This window comes from Myxocyprinus asiaticus, chromosome 9, assembly GCF_019703515.2.
Source record: "Myxocyprinus asiaticus isolate MX2 ecotype Aquarium Trade chromosome 9, UBuf_Myxa_2, whole genome shotgun sequence".
In the NCBI taxonomy this organism is placed as follows: Eukaryota; Metazoa; Chordata; class Actinopteri; order Cypriniformes; family Catostomidae; genus Myxocyprinus; species Myxocyprinus asiaticus.
Window position 1 is genome coordinate 23,640,226 of NC_059352.1, and position 17,910 is coordinate 23,658,135.

At 37.5% G+C, this 17,910-nt stretch overlaps 1 protein-coding gene across 4 annotated transcripts in view; it reads right to left on the minus strand.

Moving 5' to 3' along the window:
- Positions 1-17,910, minus strand: part of LOC127445811 (KN motif and ankyrin repeat domain-containing protein 4-like) — a 110,401-nt gene that overhangs the window by 48,199 nt on the left and 44,292 nt on the right. For 2 of the 4 annotated variants that reach the window (XR_007898052.1, XM_051706157.1), the window contains exons 1-2: positions 15,627-15,896; positions 11,500-11,581 (exon numbers count right to left, since the gene is read on the minus strand). The exons of 1 other annotated variant lie outside the window; for it this stretch is intronic. The gene's annotated coding sequence lies outside the window, so the exon portion shown is untranslated. Of the gene's footprint in view, positions 1-11,499; positions 11,582-15,626; positions 15,897-17,910 lie in introns of those variants that run through there. One more of the 4 variants, XM_051706158.1, reaches the window with a different exon arrangement.

The window sequence follows — 17,910 nt, forward strand, 5'->3', positions numbered from 1 at the left end:
GGCCGGGACCTTGTCTCGTCTCCTCAGCACAAAACCTGAATGAGTGGTTGCATACCAGCTCCTTATATACAACAAAAGAGCGGTTTCCTTGTTCCTTGTTTCCTTGAGTGAATTCCACTCACCAATTCCCATTGGCCTTTTTTAAAAAAGCACTACATCGACATAACATCTCGTTCCCTCCATCAGGGAACAGAGGTTACGAAAGTAACCAGGACGACTGGTGTATATGTTTACCGATATGTGCAGATATGAAAACTTTTTTTCAGAACATATAATGCAGAAAACAATGCTTTAGAATTGGTGTCATAATGTAGTTTGTCCAGCAGAGAGTGCTCCGACTCTATTGTTTACAGAGATGAGCTGACGGTGGTTCTGGTGATGGTGGTTCTGCAGACAGTGCAGAGTTAAGTGGTGCGGAGTTAAGCGGTGTCTTCACAGTAAGTTGCTAACTAGTTTGTGAAATACATACTGGAAAGTTAATAAAAAATGACCCCATCATTTTCCCTTTTCAATATAACTAATATAACGCTAACCCTGTCCCTGACAACCATGTCACGCATGTTTCTCACATAATTTATGTTAGCCAGCTATAGTTTGTCAGAGCATCTTTATGCAGCTCAGCTTGTGTCTGTTGAGTGTTGATTTCACGCTACATTGTTACCTAGTTGGTGAGACACAATGCTGGAAAGTAAATAAAGCCCATCTTTTACTCTCCGTGACAACAAGCTACTTTCATTGCTTGTCAGCTGAGTGGAAGCTAATGTGTAAAAATGTATTCACCAAACTGTTTTGTTCAGGATTCGCAGTTTGGTACCACTTTCAGCCGAACAATTCCAGTCATTGCATTTACAAAATATAATATTTAAAAGTCTGGTTTTCCACTGTTGAAAGTTTCCCCTGAACTTGTATAGCAGAATACAGGGTAATACTGCTGCCGCTGTTTATCTCTTGACTCGGCAGGTGTAAATGCTTCTTGTTTTACAACCTGCCCCTAATTGACTGGCAGTATTAAAATCAGTACTACTGATGTTTATTTAGCTATTTATTTTATTTTTATTTATTCTTTATTTAAATGGTCAGTAAGTAACTGACTGATACTGAACATACAGTACTGATGTTTATTTAGCTATAATTTTAATTTATTCTTTATTTAAATGGTCAGCCATTGACTGATACTAAACATACAGTACTGATTTGTATTTAGCTATTTATTTTATTTTTATTTATTCTTTATTTAAATGGTCAGCAACTGACTGATACTAAAGATACAGTACAGATTTTTATTTATTCTTTATTTAAATAATCAGCAACTGACTGATACTAAACATACAGTACTGATTTTTATTTAGCTATCATTTTAATTTATTCTTTATTTAAATGGTCAGCAACTGACTGATACTGAACATACAGTACTGATGTTTATTTAGCTATTTATTGCATTTTTATTCTACATTTTCTCAGTGTTCATTTCTAGAATTTGTTGAAAATGTATAATAATAATGTCAAATATTCTTTAATAAAAATATTTGTTTAAGAAAGCAGCCTTCTGAGTACCTTTGCATAGTCATATTGGTGCAAAATCGGTGCACAATCCACATAGAAAAGGTCTGTTTTCATTCCAGTTCAAAAATTTGCTATATCGGCCACTATATCGGTAATCAGTGAATTTTCCCCCTCTAAAATCTGTATCGGTCTCAAAAATCCCATATCGGTCGGGCTCTACTCAAGATTGCCTTTCCTTTAAAAGATAACTTTTAGTGAAGGTCATGTTTATGATCAACAGTTTTCATTGTGCCTTTGAAATAATTAAATTTGATTACACAGAATACACTATGCATAATATAAAATATAACATTTAATAGGCTGACCTTTTTATTCTACTTTAGCTCATGAATGGCCCAGCTGACCATGTATTGGTGAGCAATAATAGAAAGTAACTGTTTATTTACCTATTCAAAGCAGATTTAATTCAATCTAACTAATCAAATTGCTGTACAAGGAGCGGAAGTGAGAGAAGGAAATCAATCTCATTTGCCTTTGTTGTAACTGTGTAGGGGCAAAATACACACAGTGTCATGCATACACACACAAACACACACACAAGCTCCACCTGCAAGCCTACAAGCTCAGCATCTAGTGCTGATTAGGAGTGCTGAAGCCTTGAAAAGAAATCGAACCAAGCAGAGCCAACAGAAACTGCATGAACAGCCAACAAAACAACATCTGTAGGAATTTTCAGGCATGCCAGCTGGACAAGCTAGGAAAGATAGTTAGTATTCCACAAGCCTGCCCTGTTATCAGTTATTCCCGCTATAACCCTCAGATTTTAGGATACACACACACAAACACACACACACACATTGGTACTCCTGTCATTACGAGGACTCTCCATAGACATAATGATTTTTATACTGTACAAACTATATATTCTATCCCCTAACCCTACCCCTAAACCTAACCCTTACAGAAAACGTTTGCCATTTTTGTATGTTGTTTAAGCCGTTTTAATTAAAGAGACACTAGGGGTGTCCTCATAAACCACATTTATAGCATAATACCCTCGTAATAACTAGTTTGTAACCTAAACAAATCCTCATAAACCACAAAAACCAACTCACACATACACACACAGAATTGATTTTATTTTTAAAATCAGTTACTGTATAGGTACATGCCTTAATGTCTTGGCTACAAAGAATGTTGAACATTTCCACCATTTCTGCCCATGTTTACCCTGCCCCAATTGCAATGCATTTTGAACCATGTTGTTATGGGGTAAGTTTTCACAATGGAACCTGCCATTAAACAGCTTATTGTAGGCTTTTCAGCTAAATTTAAACAGCAAAACAATTATGGAACACAAAACAATTCACAAAACAGCAAAAATGGAAAATTAAAAATATAAAAACCATTTTTTTGGCCAACAAATATTGTAATTAATACATTGTATAAATGTTTAAAACACAACATTTAAAACACACAACTTGCCTGACCTGACATTTACTGTATGAAGAACACTCGTCCTGAGAACACAGTTCAAACTTTGAAAATCTGTTAAAATCTGCCTTGATTTTCCAGTTGACCCTTGCCTGCATGTATGCCAGTGTGGTTTTATTGTGTTCAGTTGTTTACCCAACAGCTATACTGTGGCTAAAATATTTTGATATTGAAACTTTACTTTGTAGGATCGAATTCACAAATGATTCTTAAAGGTGCATTCAGTATTTTTTTTCCTCATATAAAAAGTTCAAATAAAAAAAAATAATAATAAATAAAAATCACATTTATTGTCACACAGCCATATACACAAGTGCAATGGTGTGTGAAATTTTTGGGTGCAGTTCCAATCAATATAGCAGTCGTGACAGTGATGAGACATATACCAATTTACAATAACATCAGATTAACATAACACAATTTAAAGTCTAATATACACATAATTACACACAACACAATATACAAATAATAACATACACTGTACAGTATACAATACGCACAATAGAGAATGCCGTCTGGGCCCGCGGCTTTGTGGATATTCACCCGTCGGAAGGATCGGGTTACATCTGCTACAGAGACGGAGAGTGAACTAACTTCTGTAGCTTCAGCCGCGAGAGCTCTTTCCGTGAGGGCGGTGTTATTTCCCTCAAAACGAGCATAAAAACTATTTAGCTCACCCGGGAGAGAGGCAGCGGTGTTTATGGCGGAGTTTTTATTCCCTTTAAAGTCCGTGATGATGTTAATTCCCTGCCACATGCTTCTAGAATTGGTGGTGTTAAACTGTCCTTCAATCTTGTTCCTGTATTGGTGTTTTGCTGTTTTGATACTGGTTTCATAACTGGCTTGTTTATGCTCCTCCGCGTTCCTGGAATTGAAAGCGGAGGTCCGCACATTAAGTGCCACGTGAACATCGCTATTTATCCATGGCTTCTGGTTCGGATAGATCCATATTGTTCTGGTCGGAACGACGCCCTCCATGCACTTTTTGATGAAACACATTACGCTATCAGCGTAAAGCTCGATGTCGTCATCAGACGTGGACCGGAACATCTCCCAGTCCACATGATCAAAACAGTCCTGTAGCGTAGAGTCTGATTGGTCCGACCAGCACTGGATCGTTCTGAGGGTGGGTACTTCCTGTTTCAGTTTCTGCCTGTAAGCGGGCAGAAGCAGAATGGAAGAGTGGTCCGATTTGCCAAATGGTGGGCGGGGGAGGGATTTGTAGCCATCCCGGAAGGGAGAGTAGCAATGGTCCAAAACCCGGTCCCCTCGTGTGTTGAAACTAATGTGCTGGTGGTATTTTGGTGCGACTGATTTGAAACTGGCTTTATTAAAGTCCCCGGTCACAATGAATGTGGCCTCAGGGTGCACGGTTTCCTGCTCACTTATTCTCCCATACAGTTCCTTGAGTGCCCGGTCTGTGTCGGCTTGTGGCGGGATGTACACAGCAGTGAAAATGACCGCTGTGAATTCCCTCGGTAGCCAGAATGGTCGACACAGAAGCATGAGAAATTCCAGATCAGGAGAGCAGAAAGACTTGATAGAATGTACGTTCCTCTGATCACACCAGGATTTGTTGATCATAAAACATACACTACCACCTCTGCTTTTACCTGAGAGGTCTTTCGCTCTGTCCGCTCGGTGCACGGAGAACCCCGTGGGTTCAATGGCTGAGTCTGGAATCTCTGCAGACATCCAAGTTTCTGTAAGGCAGATAATGCAGCAGTCCCTTGTCTCTCGTTGGAAAGAGATCCACGCTTTCAGCTCGCAGAGCTTGTTATCCAGAGACTGAACATTTGCCAGTAAAATAGTGGGTAGCGGGGGTCGATTTGCACGGCGTCTTACTCTGATGAGAACGCCGGCTCTGTTTCCCCTTTTCCTCCTGCGTTTCCGCATCCGGACTGCTCAGACAAAGGGCTCCGCTTGTGTGTTTGTAAACAGCGGGTCGGCATTGAGGAATTTGATGTCCGGTTTACGGTGTGAAATTGCTGAACCAATGTCCAAAAGTGTTTGTCTGTCGTAGACAATAAGGCAGACAACATCCAAGACAAAAAACATAAGAATTGTGAACAAAACAAACAAAACACTGCCATGTTGTGTCGGAGCTCGCAACGCAGCAGCCATACTCGGCGCCATCTTGAGTCCAATCTTTTTTTTCCTCATATAAAAAGTTTTACTTCTAAAGAAATTAATTGTAATTTTTAAGCATATGAATAATATTATGACCACTCACATGAGATGAAGACTCCAGTCATATCAGTAACCTTATAAAAGCTATTTTATTCTACATGGAGAGGGTCCCCTCATGGGGTCTGCCATGTTAAAATCACATGATTAGCCGATTACTACTCGCTTATTCCCATTAACTGCCCTGTTATTAGACACTTTCACTCAGGGATTAAATTAATGCTGGTTGACTGTGAATTGTGAATTTCTATAATGGCATCGATGACTGAAAACTATTGCGTTTGAATAATGCTGCATCCAAGCCACTAGGTGTCAGTGTAAGTCCAAGATGACATATTCAAAACATTTATGAGTGTACCTTTAATTTAAGGTAGTTTAGAACTTGGTGTTAAAAACCAACATACAAAGCCTCTGCAAGAAAAAACACACATTTGCACAAGTTACTGCAATTTAGCCCTTGTGACAACTTTTCTTTGTGACAGCTATGGTAGTCCTGGTCTCCCCTATTCAATTACTGTATTGTAAGACATTCACACTAAACATTTTCATCCATGCAGGGAGACTTTTTAAAAATGTCCTTTCCCAAACTACTCTCTTATGGTCACAGTCATCTCCCACTCTTCTCCTTCCCAGAAGCTCATCTCTCTTGCAGTCGCAACTGCACCCATCTAATGACAATAAGCAGATAGTCAGGTTTGGGGAGTAACGGAGTACATGTAACGGGATTACGTATTTAAAATACAAAATATAAGTAACTGTATTCCACTACAGTTACAATTTAAATAATTGGTAATTAGAATACAGTTACATTCAAGAAGTTTTTTGATTACTGAAGAGATTACTTTGCATTTTATTGTCATTTGTTTCATTTAATATTTAGTCCTTTCAGATGGAAACATCTATACATATAAATGATGTGATCCAAAGTGCATTTGAACAGCGGTGAAACAATTTCTTATGATGTGATACATTCATACGAGCAGACAGAGAAGTAAGTTTGAAGTAAGTTTGGAGCAGAAGAAATAGAAATAAACCTTGTGTAAATTGTCAGCTTTACGCTAAGCTAAAATGCTATTTCTAGCCATTTTACATACACATTACCAGACACGATCATATTTTTCAAGAAAATTCACGTTGGATCATAATTTCTTTTTTTCTAGTAAGACCTTTGATATTAGGTCAAAAATCATATTCTTGATAATAATTTTTGTATTGTTTTCCTGTAAAAATATCTAAAAATCCTTAAAACAAGATCAATTTGATTTATCTTGTTTTAGAAACAACACTGCATAAGATATTTAGGTTTTTCAGAGAATGTATTTTTAACATGTGTATTTTGTCTTACTGTACTGGCAGAGTTTTTATAGTCAAAACAAGTGAAAAAATCTACCAGTTCTGAAGAAGTAATCCAGAGTATTTAGAATATGTTACTGACCTTGAGTAATCTAACGGAATACGTCACAAATTACATTTTACAGCATGTATTCTGTAATCTGTAGTGGAATACATTTCAAAAATAACCCTCCCAACCCTGCAGATAGTAAGTGGGCTGTCTGGCCAGAAGCAAAAGATTGCTGCTTTTCCCCTCCCTGATAGAGAATTATACGATCTACAGAAATGGCTCTGCAAAGCTTCAGGCATCTGGAGGAGGTAGAGAACACACTACATCTGTCCCACTGAGATGAGAGAAGGCCTGGAGAGAGCAGTGTTGAAATGGTTGGACCACCAGTGAGAAAATGTCTCTATATTACTATCCTATTCAATATACACTTTCCAGCAGTGAGTGCAATAGGCAAGGACACTCCCACAAAGATGAAATCAGATGTTAATATTTTAATACACCAATAAATGTGTGCTGTTGTACTCAATATCAGCTGTGATTCAGCCCTATGTAATCACTGGTATTGTGCTGATATTCCGTACAACAGCATGATTGTGAATGTGATATTGCTTTTATTGGAAAATTATTTAAAATAGAAGTTAATATCAAGTAACGTACATTTTAGACACAGTATTACCAGTTTTAATGACTATTTCAGTTATGACAACTCTCTGAGTAAGTTTTAAGTATTATAATGGATATGTCAAGTTAGCATGTTTGGTTTGGTAGGCTAGATCTCCTTACACTGCTGCTGCAAAGCAATTACAAAGACTTGCTAAAGTGAAACACAGACATGCTGTGTCAAGCATGTAAGACTGGCTGCTACTGCACCATTAGACATCTGCATAAACATATTACATCAAGCATGTAGAATACATTCATACAATCCCTGTGAATCAGACAGGTGGTGCTGGGGAGGAGGAGGAGGGTTTTAGTTTGAAAAATCTTGTAGCGCACTGCAGTGAAACCAGCTTACCTGTAAAAAATTGAGGCAATTTAAATGCTAGACAAAGAAGTACGCTAGTTGACTGGCTAACAGGTTACATGTCAAAGGACCTATCAGATTGGACAATGAAGTGTGTGAGGGAATGGCTAACAGATTACATGTTCAAAGGAACTATCAGATTGCGCCATGTAGAGTTTCATGACTGCACTTAAAGTAATTTTTGCCACACTAACGAAAATTGTTTCAAACAAAACCAAAGCAGGATAAACTATTGTGTGTCGCAGAGCAACACATAGACTGGCAGCTTATTTGGAACAATGTGAACTAGGGATGGGAATCGTTAGGAATTTAATGATTCTGGTTCCAATTCCGATTCCTCTTAACGATTCCGGTCCCTTAACGGTTCCAGTAACAATTCCAGTAGTTCTTTTAATACATTTGAGGAAGATTTATTTGAAAATGAGAAATGCAGTTCTTATTAGATTTACTGTCCTCTGCAGTCTGTTGCCAAATGATGAGATTAATATTTCAACAGAGCAGATATAACAAATCAGAAATAAATGTAATACAATTCTAGTAAATTTGCTGACTTTTTAGAGACATATATCCAAGCCAATAATAAATCCTAACTAGGCTATATCTGGACTGTATCTAAACAAACAAGAAATGTGATGGCATATTAATTTTTTTATAATATAAAATTCCTTGTATTACACAACTCTTTGTTTTATCTTTGATTAAACATTGTCATATGAACAACCAGTCAGTAACTGCGCTGCTTAATTAAAGTCTCACAGGTCTAAAGTCACATGACATAACAGTAACAGTTCCAGAGACAGTTTAGATTGTGTTCTGTTGTCTAATGTTTTACTTCAAGCTTGTAAGACTTCAACAGTTCTTTTTTAATTTCGAGTTAGACATTCATAACTTGCACACCAGTGTAAGATTAATACTGTACTGGACTAGACCGGAAGCGCTGTATGCTTCGCGCTTTAGATTCAAAAGAATCAGCTCATATGAGTCATCCTTTCAGGAATCGGACTGTTCCGGAAGCGCTGTATGTTTTGCGCTGTAGATTCAAAAGAACCAGCTCATCTAAATCACTCTTTCGGGAATCGGACCATACAGGAAGCACTGTCTGTTTCGAGCTGTATATTCAACAGAGCCGGCTCATAAGAGTAATTTGTTTGTGTGTTCTACACTTTTGACCCAGTAGAGTCAGCGTTGCTGCAGAAATGCGCTGCTGGAAACACTGTCAGAGTATATAAGTATGGTGTTCCAGCCGCATGGACCAACTGTTAACGGAACCATAAGTCACGAAGATCATCCGATTCTGGTATTTTGTACCCTAATGTGAACACAGAGAAGCGGAGTAATACAAAGAGTAAAGCGTTATACTTGGACTATTTTCGTAACTGCCCTAGGCACAGCGCTATGCATAACGACCGTGCGCTGCACCTTATCCAATTTTCGTGAGAGTGCTAAGCGTTAGTGGCTGTGGGTGGGAGTGCTTGCACTATCTGTGTGAGTATGTGCACAATCTGTTGGTGTATTGTATCTAATGAAGTGGCGCAATGCGTTATTTGCTATTTTCCTGAGAAATAGGTCTTTGTGTTAAGATGTCTGAGAACCACGTCTATTCTCGGCTAATAATAAGCTATCAATCACTTTTAATACTAGTCATGATTTGTGTCAGTAGATTAATATGATTAATAATAAATAAAATTATAATTATTATTATTTATTTTGGAGCTTATTTTGTATAGCGCTTTCCACAGCTCAAGGATGCTGTACAGAAATTAAACATAAAATTATACAGAGAAACGTGTAACAAATACAGTACACTGTACATTAAAAAACAATGAACAATGGGAGAGCAGCAATGCATGTCTCAGAAGGCCAAACAGTCCCAGAGAGGCTGATAAAGAACAGATACAACACATATATTGTTGTCCGGAGCACCACAGCCAACAATACAACAGAGCAGGGGATTCCTCGAGGCAGGAAGAAACACAAACATCCTTGCTAGTATTTTACTACCAAGCACTGGAACGGTGGCATACAAAATGGGAGAGAGTTCAAAGCAGCAATAAAAAAAGAAAAAAAGCACTAGCACCACATATATCATGCGTATATAAGGAGCGTCTTACTGTCATCGAAATATGCCTGACATTTAACAAGGACATAGTTAATGCGCATAAGAATGCAAGACACAAATGGTCCATATTTCTAATGCATTGCATACAGCCCATTTACACTACCGAATTCCTATCAATAGGCTGTTTTCATTTATATCGACGTTCCTTCACAGGGAATGAAATATATAAGAAGACACAGATGGCACAATAACCAGAGAAGAACTTCTGAATTAAATTGGACTTCACCCAGCCCATTAGTGCTTTGCTCTCGCAATTTCACCAACCCATTTGCGTTTACAATTATCGCATGCTTGCACGAAAATACTAAAACATGCCCACTTACTTTGCATAAACGACGTATCACATGGCGCTGCGCTTAAGCCGTAGCATTCTTAAAATAGGGCCTAATATCTTAATTTATACTAAATATCAGCACTCTTGGAGTGCGTATTGTCTAGTCAGATTAAATGACCGGAACTAATTGTGGTATTCATGAATATGTACACATTCAATTAAATGACTTCCTGTTTCAAAAGCCAGAAATAATGGAATTAGTTTTACCCTCATTCTTGAGTGTGTCTGATGGGTGAAGTAGTGAGTCAGTGAGAGAAAAAGACCAGCAGAGAAAGTGAGAGAGAGAGAGAGAGAGAGAGAGAGAGAGAGAGAGAGAGAGAGCAAGTGAGAGAGAGCTTTCATTAAGGATGTGAAGCAAATGTCTATAAATTATTCAGTCATACCCTGTTTGTAACACTACAAGCAGAGCAGTCGTAGGTTCTAATTAGTATGGATTACAGAGTGATATGCGAGACAGAAACTGAGAAAGAAAATGTCTAACCATTCATAAACCCAGGAGGCTGCAACAACATGCAAAGCCTGAAATGTATTTAAAAGGTGTTCCTCAGAAGGGCACACAGAGAAGAGTGAAGAGGGGAAGGGATGAAGGGATACAGGGAGATGACAGAGTAGGAGGGAGGGGTTGGTGGCAACAGAATGGAGTCAGGGAGGAGGACTAATCGATCTCCGGCAAGTGACAGCCAGGTGCTAGCTCTGTCTGCAGGGATCTGTCACATCCCACGAGATCCACAAAAGAAGACACATACATACAGCCAGTTTCCAACAGAGATAAAACACATGCCCCATATTGATAATCATTTACAAATGGCAAACATGTTCTATCATGAGAGTCCAACACATGTGGTGACACACAACCTTAGCCAGGCTAATCCACATTTCATACAAATACTAAACACCCACCGTCCCCTTTTCTGTTTTTGCAATCATTATCGGAAAAACATATGCACATGCACGCACACCAAAACAAATGCACAATACTCTCATTAGGTGCTGCCTTTTTCAATCGTTGCTGAAAGTCTGCATGGCACCAGGAATACAGCTCTACTCCAATGCAACAGAAATCTCAGGGCACTCTCCACACTATATATACAAATAATTACATTACAAGCAAGGTCAACACAAATTCACATACAAATAAAGGAGAGGTTACAAGCTGGCTGTTTGATTGAGAGGGAATACAGGTGAAAAGAAGAGCCCGGTAGTTATTTATGCACTGCAGTAACAGTAACAGAGACATTTAAAAAAACGATCGACATCATTTTTGCTTAGTCCAATAACACATGCACGTACAAGACACAGAGTGTTATTACAGGCTGATATTCTCACCTCCACTAACGTGCTACATGCCTCCCAGAGCGTGTGAGAGTGAATGCATCATGAGAGGGAGAATAAAATAGAGACCGAAAGAGATGGAGAGGAAGAGTGATAAGGGAGAGGGAGATACATAGACAGTCCAAGAGTGAGAGAGATGAAGAGAGGAAAGGAATTCCTCTTACCTAGCATGTGCAGTGAATGCTGTTCCCCTCCTGTCTACCAAAAACACGCAGCACCCCTCCCTCTCTTGCTTTGAACTTCAACCTGACAACGCAAGAGAAAAAAAAGAGGAATGAGGAATGGGTTTGATAGCTATGAAGGAAAGAGAGGGAAATAGAAAAACAGAGACAGATAGACACACTGCAAAAAGGCATTTTCTTAATCAGTCTTCTTTTCCAATATTCAGATATCAACAATATGCATTTACTTGAGAACCAAAATTATGTAAGATAAGACAGGTAAGATAGTTTATTTTTCTTACCCCACTGGCAATTTTTGTTTTTGTGAGTAAATCTCACTCAATTTTGTTAGATTTATTTTTAAAATCAGACAACAAAAGTTTGCCGGTTGAGTAAATAAAATAAACTTAATTCAAGATGAAAACTTGAACCCTGAAAAAAATTGAAACCTGCATTTTTTACTTCAAATATCTATTTCTATTGGTCTAACCCATTAAAAAAAAGAAAAACAGTTAAACAGTCCTTTGAACAGGAATATTCCAGCTTCAATACAAATTAAGCTCAATTGACAGCCTTTGTGGCATAGATTAGAGTGAGGCACTAACAATGTAAGTGAATGGAGCCAATCTGTAGATGTTAAACTACTTGTCAAGTTAAACATAGTTTGAAACTTAGAAAAACACATTTAATTATTTTTTTTTTAATTGTGGACCTCCACAAGTCTGGTTCATCCTTTGGAGCAATTTCCAAATGCCTGAAGGTACCACATTCATTTGTACAAACAATAGTACATAAGTATAAACATCATGGGACCATGCAGCCATTGTACAGCTAAGGAAGGAGACGCATTCTGTCTCCTAGAGATGAACGTACAGTAATTTGGTATGAAAAGTGCAAATCAGTCCCAGAACAACAGCAAAGGACCTTGTGAAGATGCTGGAGGAAACAGGTAGACAAGTATTTATACCCACAGTAAAACGAGTCCTATATCGACATTACCTGAAAGGCTGCTCAGCAAGGAAGAAGCCAATACTCCAAAACCGCCATAAAAAAGCCAGACTACAGTTTGCAGGTGCACATGGGGTCAAAGATCTTACTTTATGGAGAAATTTCCTCTGGTCTGAAGAAACAAAAATTTAACTTTTTGGCCATAATGACCATCATTATGTTTGGAGGAAAAAGGGTAAGGCTTGCAAGCCGAAGAACACCATCCCAACCATGAAGCATGGGGGTGGCAGCATCATGTTGTGGGGGTGCTTTGCTGCAAGAGGGACTGGTGCACTTCACAAAATAGATGACATCATGAGGATGGAAAATTATGTGGATACATTGAAGCATCTCAATATATCAGCCATGAAGTAAAAGCTCGGTCGCAAATGGGTCTTCCAAATGGACAATGACACCAAGCATACCTCCAAAGTTGTGGCAAAATGGCTTAAGGACAACAAAGTCAAGGTATTGGAGTGGCCATCACAAAGCCCTAACCTCAATCTGATAGACAATTTGTGGGCAGAACTGAAAAAGCGTGTGCGAGCAAGTAGGCCTACAAACCTGACTCAGTTACACCAGCTCTGTCTGGAGGAATAGTCCAAAATTACAGCAACTTATAGTGAGAAGCCTGTGGAAGTCGACCCAAAATGTTTGACCCAAGTTAAACAATTTAAAGGCAATGCTACCAAATACTAACAAATTGTATGTAAACTTTTGACCCACTGGGAATGTGATGAAAGAAATAAAGCTGGAATAAATCTGTTCTATTATTCTGACATTTCACATTCTTAAAATAAAGTAGTTATCCTAACTCACCTAAGACAGGGAACGTTTTCTACGATTAAATGTCAGGAATTGTGAAAAACTGAGTTTAAATGTATTTGGCTAAGGTGTATGTAAACTTCTGACTTCAACTGTATTGAGACTTCAACTGTATTGAGTCAACCTCCCACTGGTAAATGTTTAATATTACTTGAATTGGTGCTATTTTATTGAATTTCTATATTTATACTGTGGAAGGCTTTGCTTGGAAAATGTTAATAAAGCATTATTGTTACAAAATAAGGCATTGGCATTAAGGCAATAAGGCATTTGACAGGAAAAGAAGTACATATAGTGTAAAATTTCAGCACTTTCAAAATCTGCAATTAATCTCGGTTAACTGAAAAATTCTGCGATTAATCACAATTAAACATATTAATTGACTGACAACACTAGTTTGAACACAAGAATGCATTCTTATCCTGTGCTATCTGCTGACAGTAGGTGTGTTTTCATTTTTTTTTTTTTTTTTTTGTCTGTACAGATGTGTGTTGCTTGTCAATAACCCCTGCTGACCAAGATTTGTAAAAACATGAAGGTGAACATCCCTTTTTAAAAGACGTTCACACTTCACTTCATGCTCCATTCGCTCCCATTCAAATGCATGCTGGAGACAGGAAATGCAAGCTCATGCGATGAAATTATGAACTATGCAAAGTTCAAGTTTGGTGAACTCTGACCTGCGAATCTGGATGACAGCGTGTGACCAATAGAAGATCGAAATGTCATACACTGAACTTTGGCTCAATTCAAAGAATACATATTTCAAAGATGTGTTTTTATTGTTGCTGGAAAAATAGTTGATGGTATATTCTAACATTTAGAATATAATATTATTTGTTATTTATCCTTTTTTTTTGGAACACAGAACCCCTCTCGCATAACATCTTATCCATGACATCTGTATGGGATCAAAATCCCGTCAAAAGTATTGTGGTCACAAATCCAAAAATAATAAGCGTGAATCAAAATAATAAGCGTGAATCAAAAAATAATAAGCGCAGATAAAAAATACAAATAAGCACAAAAATAAATAAAAAGCTCAGATCAAAATAATAAGCGCAGATCAAAATAATTAGCGCAGATCAAAAAATAACAAGCATGAATCAAAAATATATACACACATTTAAAATGCTGCAAAAAAAACAACAACAGAAAAATTAAAGCAAAGTCATCAGAATTGCAAACAAAATCATGTTTTCCTTTATTATATTACCGTTTTTTGTTCTCTCTGATAATTTTGCTCATATTTTTTTTGTACGCTTATGCTGTATTTTTCTTTGCTTTTGTTTCCAAGTCCTGCGCTTGGTTTTCCAAAACTTGTGAGTAGAGTTTCATGTAAATCAGGGGACGTTTTGCATCCCCATTGTTCCACTAGTTCTTGATCGACAGCTCCTCCTCTAGCCAATCATTCGAAGAGGGGAGGTGACGTCACTCCAATGCAACTCCGACGGCTGCTCAATATTATATTATTTATGGTTGATAGATACACTGCTTGTGTCTGTTTTGAGCATTTTCTGCCAGCTCTAGGAAACAATGTGTTGTCCGAGTAGGCCATTATCATAGTCCGTTAGCACATGTATCGAGTCAGTTGAATTTAGTTAGCAGATTTTTAGTTTAGGCATTATTTAAGACTTCCTTGTTTGTAGGTAATTGGCTGCATATCTATAAAAAAAAATTTTTTTTTTTAAAAAAACAAGGCTGGGTTGGTGTGGATGTTTGATGCATGTTTTTACTAGCTGTACCAATGTAGTCGTGAGTTCAGAACCCAATTTAATGTAAGCGCTTTTATAATATTATAAGCTCCACATTTCTGCCTTTAAACCCTCTAAAAATTGGCCCCATTCACTTCTTTTGTGCTCTCAGTGCCTTACTGTAACCTTCTTTTTACAGAAATGTAGGGTCAAAATTACTTTTTGTGGTAATCAACATTACGCCACAAACGCGCTTAACAATTGAGCTTAACTTGTATTGAAAAGAGAATATTTTTTTAATTTAGAATTGACCACATGAAACACACATGTGGTTACCTGACAAAACATTTTTTACATTGTATATTCTCTGAAAACAAATCTTAATATCTAATGCAATATTGCTAATCAATTAATTGAATCTTTTTTCAGGATTTTTAGATATTTTTACTGAAAAACAATACAAAAATACTGATTAAGAAAATATATTTTTTGCACTGCACTCTATGCATTTGGATAGGCAATTGCTATGTTGAAGAAAATGGTCCTGGAGGGAAAATAAAAATACACCAAAAGAAAGAAAACAGCAGCAAAGATGAGTCAGAAAATTTAGAAAACAGTCCTTACACTCTCTTGAAGGTTCAGTCCACTACTGCAGTAACTCCCCCTGCCCTCATTTTGACACAGACCATCTGAGTGTTGAACTTATGTGGGCTGCCACCTCAGATGAAATGGCCTGTGGAGGGGAGCTCTCTAATTTCTCACCCTCTTTTTCCTCTGTGCTTTTTCTGCTTACATTCTCCCTCTCCTTCAATATCTCTTTCTCCCTGACTAACTTCTTACTGATACTCTGTTTTGAAAAGCTGGCTGTTTTATTGCTGAAGTCAATGTTCCTCCCTCTCTCTCTGTCAGAAAAGTGGGTGAACCCCACCACTCAGCAGTGTAATCATTAGTACTGGGTGGAGGTAAACCATTAACAATGCTGCACCACATCTCCACCTACTTATCTTTCCATAACACCTGCTTCTCAAATGCAGGCTTGCTCTGAATAACAGGATCTCTATCATCCTTGGGTTTGTTACGTGTATGTGTGTGAGAGACGCAAGGAACAGAAAGAGAGATGATTAGCCTGATGATTAGACATACATAATGGAGAAAATGACCATGTATTATAAAAATATAAGATCTTCCATCCAAATCCTACATTTTATATTCAAGACATTATATTCAGTATATTCCACTGGTTTAGATGAAACGCTTTGTATAATAATTAATGTTTATTACTTCCACATTTCCTTTCAAAAGGTACTGAAGTGGTACACGATGGTATCAGATGGTAATATCATGGTACTAAACAATTACATTATTGATTTACATTTATGTACCTATATTAAAGCATACTGTAGCAGTCCCCTGTGTGTGTGTGTGTGTGTGTACAGTATATATATGTACACATATTAGGGCTGTGAATCGATTAAAACATTTTAACTAATTAACTGCACAGTTTTCTGTGATTAATCAGGGTACTTGGTACATTAAAACATAATGTAAAATATAATCATAAATATATTAGCTTTATTTTATTAGTTTCAGAGAACTTGCAAGAAAGTGGTTAGTAATCATTTATTTTAATTATTTAAATATGTACATTATTTTTTATTTTATATTATTTTTATTCTCGGACAGAGTTAAATACGTTTTTACATGTATACATACATTTTTGATTCAAGTATATGTATAAATGTCATAAAATCAATGAACATGCTGAAATTAAAAGTTGGGCAAAATTCTCTGGCATTTTCCGGTGAACTTTTTTAATAATAGGATCAAATGGGTAGATTCAGTTTATATCAAGCTTTATTGGCAAGATAAACTTATGAGTACATTGCCAATGCATTATTAGACACTATGCATACAGAAATAAAAACAAACTGAATGCTGAAGTTTAATTTGCTGATGTATAAAATCTCAAAACTATAATTTTTGTCTGGCTACCATTCTGTCTCGGCCGCACACACGCTGAGTCTTTCTAGTGTGGTTTTGTTTTTGACACTGGTTCAGACAGACAGTGAGTGAGCTTTTTCGAGTGATGCGAAGAGATACGTCAGCTTACCCATATCTCTCCCACACCTGGCTTACCATTTGTGGGAGAAGTCTCCATCCTCTGTACAGTAAATCTGCTCCTGTGTTTATTTGCCTGGGACATGCCCTGCACATAGTGAAAAAGCATGCATTGCTCAACACAATCAGTTTTTGTGCAAGGAAATATGTTGAGCATGTACCGCTTGAAAATGTATGTATGCCAATTTTAGCCACAGGAAGTGGGGAAAAACATTAGTGAAGTATCAGGAAGTGAAAAAAACAGATACACCATAATTTTTTTTTTTTTTTTTTTTTTTTATGTCATAATTTTTTATGTCACCTTTATCTTGATATGCCAAAAAAAACAAAAAAACATGGGAAAACAGTACTTTTTCTCAGGAAAAAAGTGCCTGAGAAAATTCCATGCAAGAGCTATCTTGAATATCATGTCACAAGTTTTGCATTGTAGTTTGGCCATGTGTATGGCTTTTTCATTTAGTGCAAACAAATTGAAGTGGCCCTCTTAAGGAGGAAGCTATTAGACTCTGGTATGTGGTTGAGAGGCCTGTCTAATCACAGAATTGAGATGGCCCTGCCATGACCATATTTCACTTGCGTCCAGGGTGAGTCATTGCCCAGTGTCAGCATCTAGATTAAAAGCAGCCTGGAAAAGTGGAGGTGTTGAGTGCTCAGCATATCTAGTGTAGACTGGTGGAGAATTACACCCTGCAACCATAAAGTGCTCTTCCTCCTCTAGTCAACAAAGTGGTCTTGCAGACACTAATAAAAGTAAGCAATCACAAACACAAACAAACTCTCACCCACATAT